General features: G+C 40.9%; 2 protein-coding genes across 13 annotated transcripts in view; one reads left to right on the top strand and one right to left on the bottom strand.

Moving 5' to 3' along the window:
• tmem134 (transmembrane protein 134) overlaps window positions 1–13,502 on the bottom strand; it is a 790,957-nt gene that overhangs the window by 571,091 nt on the left and 206,364 nt on the right. The gene's annotated exons all lie outside the window — the stretch shown is intronic.
• The window catches only part of tenm3 (teneurin transmembrane protein 3), a 269,413-nt gene that overhangs the window by 98,770 nt on the left and 157,141 nt on the right, over window positions 1–13,502 (top strand). For 2 of the 6 annotated variants that reach the window (XM_052545492.1, XM_052545494.1), the window contains exon 1: window positions 10,013–10,455. The exons of the other annotated variants lie outside the window; for them this stretch is intronic. The gene's annotated coding sequence lies outside the window, so the exon portion shown is untranslated. Of the gene's footprint in view, window positions 1–10,012; window positions 10,456–13,502 lie in introns of those variants that run through there. 6 annotated transcript variants of the gene reach the window in all.

A 13,502-nucleotide genomic window follows, 5' to 3' on the forward strand; every position in this document is an offset into this window, starting at 1 on the left:
GCTTTTTATATCACAAACCATTAAACTCTGGCAGGGGTGGGCAATATGGAAAAACTATCTTTTTTTTTCTTCACGATTTTATCACAATTCTTTGTCATGTTGGTTTTACTGTTTTGTAAGTTGTCTGCTCATTACAGCCAAACTAATTTCTCTAATATAAAGACAAAGCCTTTCAAGTTAACAAAAAAGAAAAGAAAAAGAAAAAGAATGGCAGATATTTAGGACAAAGTGAAGATAAATATCTTTGTCATTAAAAAATAAGAACAAAGAGACACATTAAAACTACACATAATATATAAAACAAAAAGTGCTTTATTTTCAGGTACAATAGGTGTATTCAGCAGGATCATTCAAGAAACTGAATGAACAAATCTAAAAATAAAACTCTATATAGACTGATTCCTAAACCAACTGTATTAAAGTTTTTTTAGTCAAGAGTGGTGAGTGATTTTTCTCTGTGTTTTTGTTGTTTTATTAGCACTAAATGAATATTTCAACGTGATAGTAAGTAAACAATGAAAAATTATTTTTTATGGTGAACTATCCATTTACCGTATTTTCCAGACTTTAAGTCGCACTTTTTTCATAGTTTGGCTGGTCCTGCGACTTATAGTCAGGTGTGACTTATTTATCAAAATTAATTTGACATGAACCGAGAGAAATTAACCAAGAGAAATGAGCCAATAGAAAAACATTACCGTCTACAGCCGCCAGAGGGCGCTCTATGCTGCTCAGTGCTCCTGTAGTCTACCCTGAGCAGTATAAAGTGCCCTCTCGCGGCTGTAGACGGTAATGCTTTCTCTTGGTTCTTGGTTCTAAATAAATGTGACTTATAGTCCGGTGCGACATATATATGTTTTTTTCCTCATCATGACGTTTTTTTGGACTGATGCGACTTATACTCAGGTGCGACTTATAGTCCGGAAAATACAGTAATTACGTTTGGCTGCATATTAAGAACTGTCCCATTCAGACCTACACACATCTAACATAGGCTACAGGCACGTATCCATTTTTTCTCTCAACTGTTTACTTTCATTTTAAACATAGCCAACTGAGTCTATATGTAAATCTTGTGTTTATTACTATAACTTAGTTCAGTAACCAGATGATGTTTGAGAGGCTTTCTAGTGCATGCGCTTCAGGTGTATGTGGTTTACGTCAAACCAGCACAAGAATGAAACATTTAAAAGCACATGCAAATAATGTACTTTTGTGATTGCGAATAAGTGCAGTGTCCTGTAAGAGTAACTCTACAATTCAGTTAACACTGATGTGAATGTATGTAGCGTTGTACAGCATTGAGCCTAAGGCTAAGTCCACATAAAGCCAGAGCTTTCCCTATACAATCTTTTTTTTTTCCTCGTCTCAAGAAATATCTGCATCCACACAAAACCATAAAACAGACACAAAAGGATGTAGTATACACACCATACCCACATGTGGCGCTGTAATTCTGCCACAGAGATAGAGTACAATAAAAATGGAGAAGAAGACTTGGACTATGCGCATACACATTGCACGCGGTATACAAACGAACATGGAACAATACATTTATTAATTTGTGTTAATGTTAATTAACAGAAAGACGATCATTCAATGTTTGTTCATTTTTTGTTGCTGTTACGTGATGTAGCGGTGTCTGACTAGGGACGAGACATGGGCTGATGATGTCATCATTTCAGAAACTATACAGATTTGATGTCCAGATGAAATGATGACTGACTGTGATGGTAACTAGAAATGTTGTTCAGCATCAGTTTAAAGGTGGACTCTGTGAGAATGAGGCTGAGACAAAACAACCAACAATCAGCTCTTGAAAAGCTGCAATCCCATAGCTGCCTTTGATTTATATCTGCTTTTATTTAACTGGTATAGTATTCACACATTTTGATTATTGGATCTTAAAAACAAGCTACAACAACAATGTGGTTGTTTAGGGCTGCTCCTGTTGTCTATTCGTTAGCCTGTTCAGTATTGGCAGTGTAAGCAGAAAGTATTCATCGTGGAGGTGTCACTTTAAGGCCCAGGAAGACAGAATGATATAATGCCAGTATATTTGCCCTCACTGGAGACTGCCATCAGTCTCTGGGCCAAGCGCCCATTTCAAATTAATCTTCAGGTCGCATTAGGGTGCAGATCAAGCCAAACTACAAATCGGCATGTCTCGTAGCCCAAGTTTTACCCTAAGCGCAGTAGCACCTCCCAGCTTCACCCTAGATGGAATTATGAATATTTCCCCCGTCAGTCTTTTGTGCTTGGAGGACGAAGCTGGCTGTATTTTCGCAGTTCTTGTCCAGTGTGTGTGATGTGTTGGGTTCAGCTGGAGGTTGTGTTCACTTCCCTATGGGGCGATTGCTAGCTGCTGCCATCAGCACAACTCCTGCTTATTAAGCCAGTGTCAGACATGTGGGTTCATATTCTTGGCTCTGACCCCACCCTTTCCTTCTCCATCTGCTTGGACCTTCTTATCTGCAGCCTCATTTGTCTTGCAAACCTGTTATTACCTGCAGCAGGGATGAAGCTCGCAGTGTGTGTGGAGGTGTAGCAGCACTTTCACTGCACTCTGCTTCCACCACATGGACTCTTTAGCATTGCCCTCGCCGTGTACCTTGGTACGCCCTCCCTTCCACCTGCCTGTGAGCATGATTGGCCAGGCCCGGGGGGAGGCTGGGAAATCACCTGCTCCATTTAGCCAGGTTGCAGTTGCGATGGCGGGCCGGGCGTCCTGCTAGCAGGTCTTTGTGCTGTGCCTGACGCACTAAAACAGTGGGACTCCTGATTAGCGTGAATGGAGTTCTCCAGCATGGGCTCTGCTCTTTATGATCATGGTGATTGTTGTTATTTAGCCCTTCTGTGGGTTAGATCGGCGTACTGCCGTGCTGGAAATCTTTCTGACAGCGCAACAATTATCTGTGATCTGCATGACTCGCACCACAGCAGAAAAGTAGTCCAAAAAATGAATAAATAAAATATGACCGCCACCAATCGCCCCCCTTTCCAAAACCCAGTCTTGCTTTTTTTCAGTCCTGTTTCAGTCTTTCTATCCATTTCTAACCTTGCCCTTTTCTTTGCTGCTCTTTCACTCAGTGTAGCCCCTGGCCTGAGCCCGGCAGGGAGCCGTGGGGCCGCTGAATGAAGTGGCTTAGCTGAGCCAGCCTCCCTCTTTCACAAGGGTCACCCCAGGGAGTCTCTTCTCGTAAGGGACAGCAGCAGCTGTGGCTGCCCCCTGCCTACACCTCCCACCCCATAATCCAGCTTGTGTTGAGCTGCATGGGGTGCACGTACATCGAGATATGGAGGGTTGGTTCAGGAGGGAGAAAAGGAGAGGTAAAAATGTTCTGTAGTGAGAGCGTATAAGAGAGCACATCTCCTGGAGAAGGTGGCATATTGATATTCCAGTTCTCTGTGAAAGAGCAAGCTCTAGTGACAATAGATACTCTGTCTTTCTGCTCACGTCTCTGTGGAGGCCTGAACTGATGCTCGGTTCTTAAAGCCTTGCATCTTGCATTACAGAAGGTGTTCATTTAATCTGGTTAATTATAAATACAATGGAGTAACACTTTATTTTACACTGTTAGTTACACATTATATATACTACTATTATAATAACAATAAATGATGCATTATTGTGTGCAAGTAACCCTAAACCAAACCCTAATATTAACCCTAACCATAGAGTAAGTGCATGTCATTATTTAATATTGCTGAGTAATTGTATAATTACATTGTAACAAGGACTCTTTAAAATAAAGTGTAACCAAATTTTGTAATAAGGCTGCAGTACAACCCTCATGGTTTTGTGGATTTATTCAAACAGGACATACAGGAGATTAACTACTTAGCTGGATGTGACAGGACTTTCAAAGGTTATCTTGTAAAAAAAAATGTATTGACTTCAGTTTTCATGTTTAAACATCATGTTCAATGATTTACTTGTCTGCCTTAATGTAATAATGTAATATCTTGGAATAATCTTCAGATTTGTTATAAATATTGATAAATAGTTGTGATCAAAAAATGAAATATTGCATTCGATGGATAGCCCTATTAAGAAGCTAAAATCACAACGACTTGTTTGCCCACCGTCAACAAGAAACGAGCAGCGGCACCATGGTAAGTCTCTTGAATTTTGTAGAGGAAAATATCTGGCATCAAGCTCCATCTGCCATCTCAAAGAGATTTTTTTAGATGTTTATTGCATCGTACGACATGACACAAATCCCCGTTTTCATATTCCTCCCCTGCTTCCAAACAGCATCCGTTAGAAGGGGCTGTTCAGCGACAGTCCATCTCAGCATGGACTGTCCTCTGTTTTTCTCTAAGTGAGGTATTTTTGCAAAATCATTACACCAGTGGGTCAGTCTGATATATGATATCATTACAAGCCCCTGTAAATACACCCTCATTTTTTTCTTTCATTCTGTGAGCGGGAGGCAAATGTAGCACATGATCAATGCTCAGTGAGAGAAAAGAGACTCTCTGAGGGAGACGCCTATTGACTCGTTGCACGTAAGCCTTCCCTGCATATGCATTTGCTTCATCAGAAATATTCATTTGTTCTGGGCTGTGGAAATGAGGCTCCACAGCTTCGCCCCCGTGTTACCAAATGGACAGGAAAATGGGAGCTCTGTGGTTAGATTTTTTTTTTTGTTTTGTTTTTTGTTGATTTTGTCTCTGGAGACAGGATTTGGACCTCACTTCAAAAAGTGTATCTGTCTGTGGGCGGTCATTATTTGAGAATTGTGGGGGATATTAAAAAGACAGCTCAGCTGTAGTTCGGCATCGGCATCATTTGGCACGCGCTAAAGGGCTTGGAAGCTTTTATTTGTGTATACTAATATCAGTCAGAGAATAATTTTTAGCTAATACTCAATACATTGACATGTAAGCCATTTCAGTCGCAATTTTTTGAGCGTAAATCGCCAACCCTCTGCAACAGTGGTTTTGATAATTGCATGTAATTGGACTTCTTAAGAAGTTCTTCTTTAAAGTTTTGTGAAGTAAAGCTTTAAAAGGCTAGCTGGTGTTGTGATGTTAATCTTAGCGCGTACCCATTAGTGCTGCGAGGCTCAAAGATACGGCTGGAAAAGAAATGAATTAAGCTCTCTAAATTTAAGCTAGTTTTCCATCAGTTTTAATGCCCCCACTCACTAATGAAGAAATGTGCAATAATTGGTGTAGGTAGTTTTTGCCAGCACCTTCTGTTGTGAATTAGCACGTCAGAGTTGGAAACAGGTAGGAGTGAATCAACAGCCACTTTAAATGGGCGTTCACTCCTCTCACACTTCTATCTCACCTCTCTTTCCTCCTTTAGCAAGTCTGTTCACACCTGCACGAGGGCACGGGCCTAAATTACCTCCTGTCTTAGTTATAATTAACTACGGTGTCTTGTTTGATGTTTGAATAGAGTTGTCTGAAATTGGCGCTAATTTGCATCTAATTACGCAGAGATACTGAGACATGTTTGCCATCTCCATCAGCATCATTTTACAAGACACAATTGTGCATTTCTAATGAGTCCTGACAATGTGTCACATTTGTAAACGTGGTTACGGCTATTGAGTGAATGGGTCAGGCCTTGTGCTGTATAATTCTTTTTTTTTTCTCTCTGCAAGCAAAGCCCTGCTGTATGAATTTAATAGAAAAGTCACACTGTTGATTTCCCTGCATCATTGGGCAGCACTTTAAAATACAATTCAGTTAAATACAACACTTAGTGTTCTGCCGAGTAAAGCACTATGACCAGTGCAAGGTCTTAACATAAAAAAGATAGTTTTTTATTAATATTAAGGCATATTAAGAATCCAAAGTCCATTAAATCTTCGACAATGTCCTCTGAGTGGTTAGAAAATCAATAGCCCATTATGCCTTGTTACATGTCATCTGATTCATCTACAGGTTTGGCAGTAACAATATCTGTATTTACCGGTGAAACATTGCACTAATAGACCGTCACACCACATTACAGAAGGCTCTAATTTAATCTGCGCAGGTGTGGGTGTATGTAAGTATTTTACGGCCCTCTTTGTGCCCAGATTATTTTAACAGTGTAAGCTAAATAGTTTTTCAGCACCCATTTACTTCAAGATTGATATGAAGCAGATTTTCCATTGTTTTCTAAAGGCAGGGATTGTGTTTTTGCCCAGGCCTCTGTGAAGACCATGCAATGATGCCACACCAGCCATGGCGCAAGCAGCTGCTGCTTGGCTGTTGTGTTGCTGAACCATCTGTGACTCTCCAACTAGCGGCATATTAATCTACGACACTAAACTAGCCTGCCCTTGAAGGGAATTTCAACTAAATTTCTATCTGCCCTTTAGGTAAATCTCATGAGTGGTTATGTCCGTGTCGTATATCGAACCTTTCCCAGGCACTAAAAGCCATCTTCCTATTATTGGTTTAGGAAAAAATGAATTAGTATCGGAAAACTCAGCAGTCTCTTTGCCACAGCCTCAAAGTCACTTGACCCCTCGTGACCTCCAAGGTCACACCCTGTCTTACATTTGGCTTTCAGGCCTGTCAGCATGGAGTCGGGCCTGGAAGCAAAGTGACATGTCCTCTGATTGATGCTGACCCCTTTTTGAACTCGCACCCCACACAGACCACTGTCCACAGGGGATGGCTGTGGGGTTTTGACCACCAATACCTATCAAAGTCACACATAGCATACACATGCTTTTCACAGATTTTTGATCGACATTTGTTTTGGTCCAAGTAGAGTGGGCTGTAGTCACCCTCTCGGGGAGCACAGCTACGTTTTTATTTTGAATTTTTTTGTGATACGGCCTACTTATCAGGCTTGGGCTATAGGGGCCAGGATATTTAAGCAACAGCTCTGCCAGGCCATAAATAAGTATCAATTATAATATACCTCTGTGTGTATTAAGAAACGAAAGACAGAAAGACCCAGAAGACACAGAGAGATGAGTTGCAACTGTAGGAGAAAGTTCAAACAGTGTGCGTGCGTGTGGCTTGTTTGCGCTGAGGCTTAAGAGCGCTGGCGGGGTGCTGTATTCACCGGGGGCTGCTGGGACTGGCACGGTGTGAGCAAACAGCCTTCTCTTTTCCACGGCCTGCTCTGCGGGGGCATCAGTGGGAATATGAGAATGAGGCTGAGGGAGGGAAAAAGAAAGAGAATGTAATAGAGGACGGTCTCACTGTACATGCGTGACCAGCATTAGCATACCCACCTGTCGTCGTCCCTTGACGAATCCCCATCAGCTGTCAGTCATTCCCCATTTCTCCTCATCGGCCGTGTCAATCTCCCCCCTCCGTCGCTACGAAGCACTGTCACCACGGAGTGGACTGTTTACCTCATTACACAACTTTCTCGGAGATGGTAAACAGCTGGCATAGGCAGGCATACAGGCAAATAAGCAAGCAAATAGGAATAAAAATTGAATGTTAAGTGCAGTACCTGGGGACACAAGAGAGGAGAAGGCACCCCAGGCGGATTAACGGACGGTAGGATCTGTATCTCTGCGGTGACAGGCCCTCACAATTCACTGACTGATGGATATACTCGTCCGCGCTCTGCAACTATGCTTAATTTGCAACTTAATGATCCAGCAACCTGCTCCGTACATACACTCTGCGCAGTGCTAAAGTCAAGCTTAGCAGGTTGCGCATGTGTTCAACAGTGGCGTGCGTCCTTTTTATGGAAAGCAGAAACCGCACTCGTATGGCCCAGCGAGCTTATCCGTAGAGCTTTGAACACGACGAACAATAGAACGAAAAATTGTTTATTTCCCGCTCACCCCCCAAACAAGTGCAATCTGCATTGTATTACAAAGGCAAGTGGAGCAGAGAGGCATGGGGAAAACATAATTTAAAAAAGCACAACATATATCACGTCTACTGTCAAACCTTATACACGTGTGCATGCAGAGCGATGAGGGCGTTTAGAATTAGATTACAGCGATCATTAAAGAGAGCAATAGTTGAGTCACGCTTACTGTGATGTGTCGCGGCCGCTCCGAGCTCTCCACGTGCACGGCTTTAATGAGTCCTTTGTTCAAAGCAGGCATTGATCACCCTCTTCATAACCCTTTCCTTGCGGAGAAGCCCTTTTGAGAGGAATTTTAACAGTTTAACCAAATGCAGAATAGTTTACAGTGAGCTGTCTTTTATTAATGGCTGTTTGGCTATACGTCTTTCAGTTACTGCTGTGTGTATATGCGTGCATCTCCAAGGTGTCTCGTTACAGATCCCTTCAGATGTGAAGATGAAGTGTAGGATCATCTAACGTGTGTGTATGGGTAAATAGACAAGCTAAGAGAAACACTCACATTCACGAAGAACATGCCATAGACGTATATCTAAGACCCAACATACATCTAAAAGTAAACTTGCAGTTGTCTTTAGGAATTTTTTTTTCTTTCTCACGGATGTTAACAAATTTTTAAATAGCATTTAGGGAATTATACTAGCATTCAAAGATCTGGGGTCAGTTTTGTTGTTGTTTTTTTTAGATTGCATTAGTTTGATCAAAAGTGACAGGAAATGTATTTATAATGTTACAAAAGATTTCTATTACAAATAAATGCTTTTCTTTAGAACTTTCTAATCCTCAAGAAATCCTTAAAAAGATTACCTGGTTTCCACAAGAATATTAAGCAGCACAACTGTATTGTGAGTGAATGATGAAGAATTATTTGACACTGAAGACTGAAAATTCAGCTGTGCATCACAGGAATAAATTACACCTTAAAACCTTTTAAAATATTGTAAAAATATTTATTTTAATACCATTTTAAACATATTACACAGTATTACTGTTTTTACTGATTAAAATCTTAAAAACAACACATACACACACACACACACACACACTTACAGAGTCTATATGCAAGAATACGTACGAGCAAGTACGTTTGGTGCCTTCAGTCTTCAGCGTTCAGTAAATTTCTACACATAGAACATTGATAATCCGTTTGATCCAATAAATGCTTCAGCGAATATATTTAGTTATGGACTTTATCACTCTATTAAACTGCCAATTGTGTTTTAGCAAATAATTAGAAAGTTAAAGATTACCACATCAGTATCCCACATTCCATCATGCCAAGTAGAGCCCAAAACACAGCCGTCCAGAACAATACTTTATTATTTAGTAATGGCCTGTGCAAAATACTTGTCAGAAAGCTAAAAAAAAAAAAAAAAAAAGTTCTTCTGCATCGAAATGTAGTGGAACTCGGTCTCTCTCTCAGTGGAGTAGAAAGGCTAATGGCCTGTCCTGAAACATGCCCAGAGGGGGTGATCATAAAGTCATGCATTTATGCACAAATATGTTCTGTTCACACCGGACCCGCTCCCAGCCATGCTCCTAAATCAAATAAAATAGCCCTCAAACTTTCACTTGTGCTTTTCATTATGGGCCACTGGACTCTGGAAGTGTCTGAGTTCTCTCTTCTTGTTTTGCATGATTCTGCTACTTTTGCACCAGCGAAATGGCTGAAAGTGTAATTGGTGACAATTGTGGTTGTTATAATTACAATTAGTTGCTGGGATTTCAACACAGGGTGCATGTGCACAAATAGAGGCTTGTTTTGCTAATTGTAAAGAACCTTTTGTGTGAGGGAAAAATACTGGATTGTACTCTGAATTGATTGTATGCCGAGAAATGTTTTAAAGAGAGTTTACAGAAGAATAGCAGGACTGAAACTTTAGAAGGAAAGAATTGTGTCAAGGTGGGCTTTCTTGTTCCCCCTCAACAGCAGCAGGAACAGCTGCAGACCCGGGGAGTCTGTGTTTGTGTTGAAGGTGTGCGTTTGTGTGTGTGCGTGTGCGCATGCATTCGGGGGGTGACTGGGGAAAGAACAGTTCTTTTGGCTTTCAAATGGTTAATGCAGCCCAAAAGCTCCTCCCTTTTCCCTCCCACCTCTACTGCTGTCTCCTCCCCCCGAGTATCGGATTGACAGAGGCTCGGCCAATAGCGTGTGCTGGGACCAGCCATGCGTGACGGGGGCTCCATCGAGGACTGCAAACTTCCCAGTGCATCAGCAGCCTCTGCGATCAGCACAGCCTCCGCTTGAGCGAGAGAGAGAGAGAGTGAGAGAGAGAGAGAGACAGAGATAGAAAGCAGCAACAGCGTAGAGTATTAGAAAGAGAGTGATATTCAGAACACAAGATGCTTCTTTAACCTCTCTGTGACCGACTGTGTCTGTTTTGTCAGCTGTCACCCTGCGTTTTTCATCTTTCTTTTCCAGTTTTTTTCCACCTTGAGTTTCGCTCTTCTGTGGGAACATTGGGACGCTGATTCTTATACGTGCCGCGCGCAGGTCTGGCTGCTGTGCATGTGTGTGTGAGAGCGGCTGTGTGAGTGCGTGTGTGTGTGCGGAATGGGAAGAGGACGTTAAGTATTCTGAGCTGAGTCTTGATGACCCTCTACAGCCCTGGAGTGGGGGGTTCATTTTAACCCTTCAGGTCATCGCTGGAGGAGCCCTGACCAAGGTAACATCTGAACAACACCCCTTTCTCCCCCCATCTTTGCATGCTCCCAGATTTAACTGTTCCGCTGTCCGATTCTTGTTGTGTGCACTGCTTCCCTCACACTCTTGTCCGATTTCTCTTTTCATTCATTTTGTCTTTATCTTCACCGTCTGGGTGTGTGTTTGAGTGCATGTGTTTTAGTGGCTAGTGAATCTATTGCAGTTCTTTGTGTAATTTGAATTGTTTGAGTACAAAAAACAGCTAGCTTGAATTTAACAGAAACATTAAGACACAAACTCCAGTGCATTTTTTAATTATTTAATATTATGCTTTTTTTTTTTTTTTTTACTTTATTTGCATTCAAATTTAATAGGATGCTTACAAGGCAGTGCGGCATTTCTTAAAATCACTCCGTCCTCTTTAAGCCTCCCCGATCGTGATGCTTCAGAACACACTCACAATTAGCCGATTCATTTGCATGCTTTTTTCCTCTTATTTTCTCTATCAGTTAATTTCTGATTAGCTTGGAGGAGGACAGACAGAGAGCGGTGGCTTGTGCGACTGCCGCGTGCCGCCGCTCCACAATAGACATTTACAGTGCAGCTAATAGGAAACAGCTTCAGCGTGGAATTTCTCACACGCTTTGCTACCTTTTCAATTGAACCGCTCGCGCCATCCGCTCCCCCGGCCCACTTGATGGATGGTGATAGATCCGATATCCGCACCCCTCTGAAAAGTGTCATTACAGGTTTTGGTCGGAATAGCTTTTCATTGATGTGCGGATATGTGCAGGATAGTCATTTAATAAAGACTCTGAGTATGTCACCACTTTTTGTCTCTCTGTTTGTTTTTCCAATTGAGGTGGAAATGAGTTGCAAATGGGTGCGTGAGAGTGTGTTTCCTTGCACATTCGTACGGCTGAATTTCTCCTGCATTTTTCATACCATCAGATGATTTTCAGTTGTGGGGCTTAACACGTAAAGAAGGAATGAAGAGGAAAAAGTGGTCCGCTGTGTGTATCAAATGCAACGCAGAGCCTGTGACCCCTGCGCCATGAGGAATAAGCTGTCAGATTGGTTATTGAGTCTAGGCCATGTGCGGAGGTGTTTAATGTCCCTTTTGCAGCAGGCGTTAGTATATGGTTCCACTTTAAACCCTGTATCACACTCACATTTGATTTATGATCACCCTTGTTTCCTTTGATTCTGAACAGAAAACCGATTTCAGAGCAAAAGTAAAAAAAATAAATAAATAAATTGTTTGATTATTTTATTTTATTTTTTTTCAAGGGAGAAAAATAACAAGAGAAAGCCATCTTCCCTTTCTGTACCCCCACCTTCACTTCCTACTCCCGTGTCTCTCTATTTCTCTCTCTGTCTCTTACAAATGGGGTGAAATCTCCTAGCAACCAGAGCCTCTTTTTGCTTTGTGTGATATATGTTCAGTGTGTGCAGTAATCTTGCTGATGGAGTGCATTACTGGAGATGGTGCTATTACTCAAAGAATAAAAGTTTCAATTACCTTTGATACCAGCCAGTAATATAGGCTGATTTACTGTGCTGTAAAACGAGCCGGGTCACATTTTCTTATCCATATATTTTTTTGTTTTATTATTTTTTATTACGCGATGATGATGAAGGGTGTTTTGGACGCCCTAGGTGGGAAGCAGATCGGGTCATTGGGAGCCAGTTTGAGCGAGCTCGTGACTCGGTTGCTCATTTAAACATTACCGAGCCTCATATTTAATTCATGCAGGGACAAATTGGTTTGGGTTGGGGCTGCACATGTGGCGCTTTAAATGGAAAAGCGAAAAAGTGAGAGAAAATGTTGCGGTTCACGGCCCAGGCATCTCCGCCCTCCGTCTGCCATCACCGGCCTTCTTTAAGATTTCTTCAGAAATATCTTTCTCTCATTAAAAAGAGGAGAAAAATATGAATCAAAAACCGAAATGAATTGCAACATGTGGGATGTACAAGAAAGAGAGGGAGTGATTGACATTTTTCGCACCAGCTCCTCTTTTGTTAATAAAGCAGCCCATTCTTTTTCCTTCTTTTTTTTTCTTATGCCTTTTAATATCTCTTAGAGCTGTCAGTTAGATTTTCTTATCATTTTCTTCGTGCTTATTTTGTATCTGTGAGAAACAATAGACGTTGGTTTGAAAAGTAGAAAATGTAAAGTGAGAGCAAGATGAAATGAAAGATACTTTGCGGCGGAGAAAGATACACAGCATCGTTTACAAAGATAGTGACCGAGACATATAGATTGAGATAAATGGAGAGCAAGAAGAATAAAAAAGAGAGGCTGATGAGGGATGAGGTGTGTGTGGAATAAGCAAGTCTTATCTAGATCGGTGTCTATATGGGAACGCTCTGAATGAGAAGAAACATCTAGAAACAGCCAGGTCCTTCTGGACAGCAGAAAGGCTGAGGCTCTAACCACTGTAAACCCAGATAACATCCCAGACACTATTGATCTGTTTTATTTTCTCATCACAACTCTTGTTTTATCACAGCCAACCACTCTGATAACACAGACCGAACCTATACACACACACACACACACACACACACACACACACTAACAAACACGCTGAAATTGGGTTATGGAAGTTTTGGAATTATTGATGTGGCAGACTTCATCGTCATATTTATTATTTACTAAAATCCAAAAGTAACTACACACACTGAGAAATCCGTAGTGACTACATGAGATATTGTCCTTAAATGTTCTTTTGCTTAAATGAGTTCTCTGAGTTGACTGATCATCATCTTAATTTAAAAATACTTTCAGATTTATTTTAAATAAACATGCTCTGTACAGAAATTTACAGATTTGCGTGTATTTTTACTTTACAAATATAACAGCCAATTAGTATATTTTTTTGTTGTTGTTTTGTTTTAAATCCGTATGCTTATATATTTTCTTCTCAATTAAAAATACAAATAATAATAATTTTATAATTGTATAATTTATCTTTGAAAAATTATAAAATCATTTTATTTTAGTTTCATTGTTTATATATATATATATATATATATATATATATATATATATATATATATATATAT

The sequence above is a fragment of the Carassius gibelio genome, chromosome B1, assembly GCF_023724105.1.
Source record: "Carassius gibelio isolate Cgi1373 ecotype wild population from Czech Republic chromosome B1, carGib1.2-hapl.c, whole genome shotgun sequence".
NCBI classification, from domain to species: Eukaryota; Metazoa; Chordata; class Actinopteri; order Cypriniformes; family Cyprinidae; genus Carassius; species Carassius gibelio.